We start from the raw sequence: 6,160 nt of genomic DNA on the forward strand, positions 1-6,160 counted from the left end.
CTGAGGTGGGAGGATTGTTTGAGCCCAAGAGATAGAGGCTGCAACGAGCTGTGTTCATGCCACTGTACTCCAGCCTGGACAACAGAGCGAGACTCTGCCTCTAAATAAATAAATAAATAGAATAAGAAGAGGACCACTGAACAGGGTCAAATGCTGTCAGCAAGGTGAGGACCGACACGCTCACCATAGACAACAATGAGGTCCCAGGTGAGAGCAACTCTAGCTGACCAGAAGCACCCGCCAGACTGTGGTGGGAAATGGAGATGACGAGAGTGGATAACTCAGGAGGGGAGAAGTGAGGCGGCTGTGGGAAGAGAACAGCGGGGAACACAGGGCTGCGGAAGTGTGTTTGATTTTTAAAATAGGAACCATCTGTGTGCATCGACTCACGTCTGCAGATAAGCAAGTGCTTCAGAGGCAAAAGATGGAGCAGAGAGAGGGGCAATGCAAGGCAAGGGGTTTTGGGCGGGGACGGAATTCAGAGCGCGAGTGAAGGCCTCCCTCAGACTGCGAGGGGAAGCGTGCTCCTTGTGAGTGTGGATGCAGATATACATGTAGGCTTGGTGGTGGGGATCTGAGTGTTTTCCCCTCAGAGGACTTCATCTTAGTAGGATTGAGTGAAAAGGGGCGATGGAGTGGGACCGGAAGTTTGAGGACAGTAGACAAATTTGTGAAATAACTAGAATGGAAACTCGGAGAGCGCGGACAGAGAAAGACTGATATAGATTGCTGGCAGCATCGAGGGCCCAGTCAAGTCTGGTAGTCATGGATTTCTAGTGGAACCAGTCTGTGAGGTTGTCTGATACTCTCAAGCAGAGCCCAGCAGCCCGGGTGTACAAAAAGATCAGAGACCTTGGTTCGATCTGAGTTGAGGTGTTGCCAGGTGGCTGGGGAGGATGGACAATGAAAACAATGAAGCAAGAATGAGCTGAGGGTCTGCAAGAGACTGGCTGAAGGGCAGGACATGGACTCTCAGCCAGATGGGGAAAATGGAGAGTGAGGAGAATACTTGCCTCACCTCTCTCACTGATTCTGTTACTTTGGGTAAACTGTCATACCTCTGGGCTTCAGTTTTTTCCCCACTAATAAGTCAAGTTGTTGGCTACATGATGGCTAATATCCTGCCCAGTTCTCAAATTCTGTGGTTCTGTTTTGCCAATGTGTAAGCACTCTCCGACCATGAATGGGAGACATCACCAATCCCTTCTAACCACTAGGGCCAAACAACCCCCGTTATGCTGTAGAAGCAGATTCCATTGATGTTTCCAGATCATGGATACAACTCTCACTTTCTCATAAAAATATGCAAAATATCCAGCACTCTTCCCATAAACCAAGAATAAACATCCCATCGATACTGGTAATCTAACCCTGTTGTAAACTTCAAGTTTGAGTCATTACTTGATTCAATTCAATTCAACTTAAAGACATAGTCATTGAATGTATACTTTGCATAAGTTCCTGTGACAGCAGTTGTAGGGGATACAAAGACAAGAGAGCGACAGTCCTTGCTGTGTTGTCATCTAACAGGAAGGGCAAGACTGGTATATAAATAAATATGTTGGGGGAAAAAAATCTTAGTATTCAACCCAGGTAACAAAGAACAATTTCTCTCTCTATTTATTTAACAACTTAATATCTGTTTTGAGCCCTACTTTTTACCAGGTTGGAATAAGCTCAGTTGGGGTCCTCACCATTTTTTGGGTCATGACTAATTCTAGGGGCTTACATAATCTGAAGCCATCAGGAGGGGGTGCTTTTTGGTCCTCAATGTCATCTGTCAGCACGATCTGCTGAGACATCGCTGCCCCTGTGGTTGCGTATTATGTGTTCGTGCAGGCAGTCATGGGGACACACTCATTCCCTCTGCAAGGTCCCTTCAGGACCTACCTTTTGATTCTCTCTGCTACTTCTAGGCCTTTCTGGGTTGCACGTAACCAGTGCGCCTCTTTGCAGCATGCATAAACACAGCACTCATCCATTTCCTTATGGAGTCTTGCTACTCCCCTAAGCTTCTCCCAGGGGCGCAGGAGAAAACGCTGCTTCTCTCAGGACCAGTGAGCATTTTAGCTCTCTGAATCTGCTTCCATCTTTCCTTCTTCCTTCTAACTCTGAGAATCCTCTGGTCTAGGAAGATTGGGCAGGTGAGTTCTAGAATCTTACTATTACAAATAATGTTTGCTTCCAAATCTGTTGTCTGTGCTGTAGGGTATTTCTGTTACTAGGAAACTTCTTCTTCTCTCTTTTCTACTGTCTTACATCCTCCTAAGGCAATGAACACAAAGTGGACCAGCTGCTTGAATGTAGAAAAAAGCAAGGGGGAAAGAAGTAACGTGGGGGAAAAATCACGGAAGCTATTCCGTACAAGGCAGAAATAGGGTGTGTTATGAGATGAAAAAACATTGTACTCTGGGGCTTCAAAGTATATTAATAGGGTTCTTTGGTTGCACATGAAAGAAATGAATACTGGTTAACTCAAGTCAGAAAAAATAATGGGTTTATTGAAAGCCTTCTGGGTAACTCACTGAGTAGAAAACAGAGCTTAACAGATGCTTTGAGAATGACAGAAGCCAGGCAGCACTGAGGATTGCAGCAAGAAGAACGCAAGAGCCGTCAAGGGTGCCACCATCAAATGACTCAGTTCCAACCACCTTCTGTCTGGTGTGCGCAAATCTCCAGAAGATCGGCTATGATTGGCTGAGCTTGTTCACACTTGTGGCCAGGGGTTCTCTACCTGGCAGCTCCACCAGACCTAAAGTGGAGAGAAGTCTTACTCCCAAGGCAGGGGAAGGCAAAGGAATGTGAGGATGCAGGATGTCCTGCTCAAAAGGAATGGAAGAGAAAGTCCCATCCAGAAAGTAGGACAGCTTAGAGGACAGGGCATTTGTGAAGGACTTTGAAGGATGGGAAGGGTTCTGATGAACAGAGATATGAGATGGAGATAGGAAGGGAATGCATATTCCAAGCAGATAAATTTGGTAGGGTTGAAAATGTTCATTTGGAGTCATATGAAGAAATCTGAGGTTGGCTGCAGTGACTCACGCCTATAATCCCAACACTGGGAGGCCAAGGTGGGCAGATCATGAGGTCAGGAGTTCGAAACCAGCTTGGCTAACATGGTGAAACCCCGTTTCTACTAAAAATACAAAAATTAGCTGGGCATGGTGGTGGGCGCCTGTAATCCCAGCTACTTGGGAGGCTGAGGCAGAAGAATCGTTTGAACCTGGGAAGTGGAGGTTGCAGTGAGCCGAGATCGTGCCATTGCACTCCAGCCTGGGCGACAGGACGAGACTCCATCTCACACACACAAAAAAAAAAAAGAAAAAAAGAAAAACTGAGAAGGCTAGGCATGGCAGCTCGTGCCTGTAATCCCAGCACTTTGGGAGGCCAAGGTGGGTAGATCACTTGAGGTCAGGAGTTCAAGACCAGCCTGGCCAACATGGTAAAACCCCATCTCTATTAAAAATACAAAAATTATCCAGGCATGATGGTGGGTGCCTGTAATCCCAGCTACTCAGGAGGCTGGGGTGGGAGAATTACTTGAACCCAGGAGGTGGAGGTTGCAGTGAGCCAAGATCATGCCACTGCCATCCAGCCTGAGCAACAGAGTGAGACTTCATCTCAAAAAAAAAGAAAGAAATCTGAATGAGGAATTGTTTTGGGCCGAATTGTGTCTCTCCACCATTGCCCCACCAAATTCATGTGCTAAAGTTGTAGCTCCCAATTCTTCAGAATGAGACTGCATTGGGAGATGGGGTCTTTAAGGAGGTAATTAAGTTAAAATGAGGCCATTGGGGATAGGCTATAATTCCATGTGACTGGTATCTTTCTAAGAAGAGGAAATTGGGACACAGACAGATACAGAGGGAAGGCCAGGAAAACACATAGGGAGAAGACAGCCATCTGCAAGCCAAGGATGGAGGCCACAGAAGAAACCAACCCTGCAGACCCCTTGGTCTCAGCCTCCAGAAATGTGAGAAAATCCATTTCTGTTGTTTTTAAGTCACCCAGTCTGTGGTACTTTGTTATGGCAGCCCCAGCAAATGAAGACAGACATCTTTTCTTATTTTGGATGCAATGGATACCCATGGAAACTTTTTAAAAGGGGGATTAGGTAACTAGACTTATGATTTAGGAAAATGGATCTAACAGTGGTCTCAGGGGTAGGTAGAGTCTGGAGGTGGGAGACCAGTTAGTAGACTACTGCAAAAGTCTTTAGAAAGGTATATGAGGCTGTTAGCTTGGATAGTAGCAATAAGGTTGAGAAGAGAGTAGGATTGTGGCAATGATTATAGAAATGGAATTTGAAGACTTGGTTGCAAATTGAATATTGGAGGAAAGGAGAGGAGAGAGTTAAAGATGTCTTCAATTTTCATGACCTGCTAACTAGGTGATATGGTTTGGCTGTGTTCCCACCCAAATCTCCACTTGAATTGTATCTCCCAGAATTCCCATGTGTTGTGGGAGGGACCCAGGGGGAGGTAAGTGAATCATGGGGGCCGGTCATATTTCCCATGCTATCCTCATGATAGTGAATAAGTCTCATGAGATTTGATGGGTTTATCAGGGGTTTCTGCTTTTGGTTCTTCCTCATTTTCTCTTGCTGCCGCCCTGTAAGAAGTGCCTTTCGCCTGCCGCCATGATTCTGAGGCCTCCCAAGTCATGTGGAACTGTAAATCCCATTAAACCTCTTTTTCTTCCCAGTTTTGGGTATGTCTTTATCAGTAGCATGAAAATGGACTAATACACTGGGAGAATGGGGTAATAAAAGAAGGCTCTTTTGTTTGTTTGTTTGTTTGTTTGTAAGTTTTGAGACAGAACCCTGCTCTGTTGCCCAGGCTGGAGTGCAGTGGCACAATCATAGCTCACTGTAGCTTCGACTTCCTGGGCTCAAGCAATCCTCCTGCCTCAGCTTCCTGAGCAGCTGGGACTACAGATACGTACCACCACACCTGGATAATTTTTTAATTGTTTGTAGAGACAAGGTCTCACTGTGTTGCTCAGGTTGGTCTTGAACTCCTGGGCTCAAGCGATCCTCCTGCCTCAGCCTCACAAAATGCTGGGATTACCAGTGTGAACTACTATGCTTGGCCAAGAGGGCTCTTTTGATGACTGACAAAAATGCAATCAAACTAGCTTATGAACAAATGGAATTGGTTACTGCTCTAATTGTGAGACCCAGGGTCTTGCGTCTGGCTTTGGACACTCCTGGTCCTAGGCACTCAGAGGCTCTGCTTTGCTTCTCTTTGGGTGCCATGCCTTCCCTCTGAAGCTTCCATGTGGCCAGGAAGACAGCCGCAGCATCTTCATAGTTCGTGATCTAAGATGACTCCCTCTCATCTCCAGATGCCAAATCCCACTTAGGGCAGGTGCTTACTCCTCGGCCCTATCACTGCGGACAGGAAGATGGGGGTACCACTGCTGGTGAAGCTTTGGTTCGTGTTCCGTCCATTTAGGCCAGGTAGGAAATTTTGACAGTCTGGTAGATCTCCAGTGAAAACAGAAATGCAGGGCAGACAGAAACAGTTGACATTCACCTCATTGGGTTTGCATTTGGATATTTTATTAGGCTGGTGCAAAGGTGTTTTTTTTTTTTTTTTTTTTTTTTGAGACAGAGTCTCGTCCTGTTGCCCAGGCTGGAGTGCAATGGCCCAATCTCAGCTTACTGCAACCTCCACTTCCTGAGTTCAAGTGATTCTCCTGGCAGTTACTTTTAATGGCAAAAACTGCAATTACTTTTGCACCAGCCTAATATTTTTGGACATGCCAATATCGAGTAAAGGATGGGGTGCAGGGAAGAAATGGTGAGAGTTCATTGATAATGTGGATTTTGAGCTCAAGAGAGAAAAGTTACCCGCAGAGAGGCTGTGTGACTAAAGCCATGGTAGTGAGTACATTTCCTGGAAAAGAGAATAGCCATGGGAAAGAGGTTTGAGGATGGACTGAACATTAGGGAATTTCTATATTTGGTAAAGAAAAAAGGAAGAAAATACAGGAGTAGTCAGAGAGGGGCAGGCCATCCAGAAAATAGAAATTGATGGAAGCCAGTGAAGGAGAAGGTTTCAAGAAGGATAGAATGTTGGTAGCTTTCAGAGGTGAGAACTGAGAAAAGACAGGGGATCATTAGGTACTTAGGAGATCACTGGTGACCTCCTTATGG

Source organism: Papio anubis, chromosome 4 (assembly GCF_008728515.1).
Source record: "Papio anubis isolate 15944 chromosome 4, Panubis1.0, whole genome shotgun sequence".
NCBI classification, from domain to species: domain Eukaryota; kingdom Metazoa; phylum Chordata; class Mammalia; order Primates; family Cercopithecidae; genus Papio; species Papio anubis.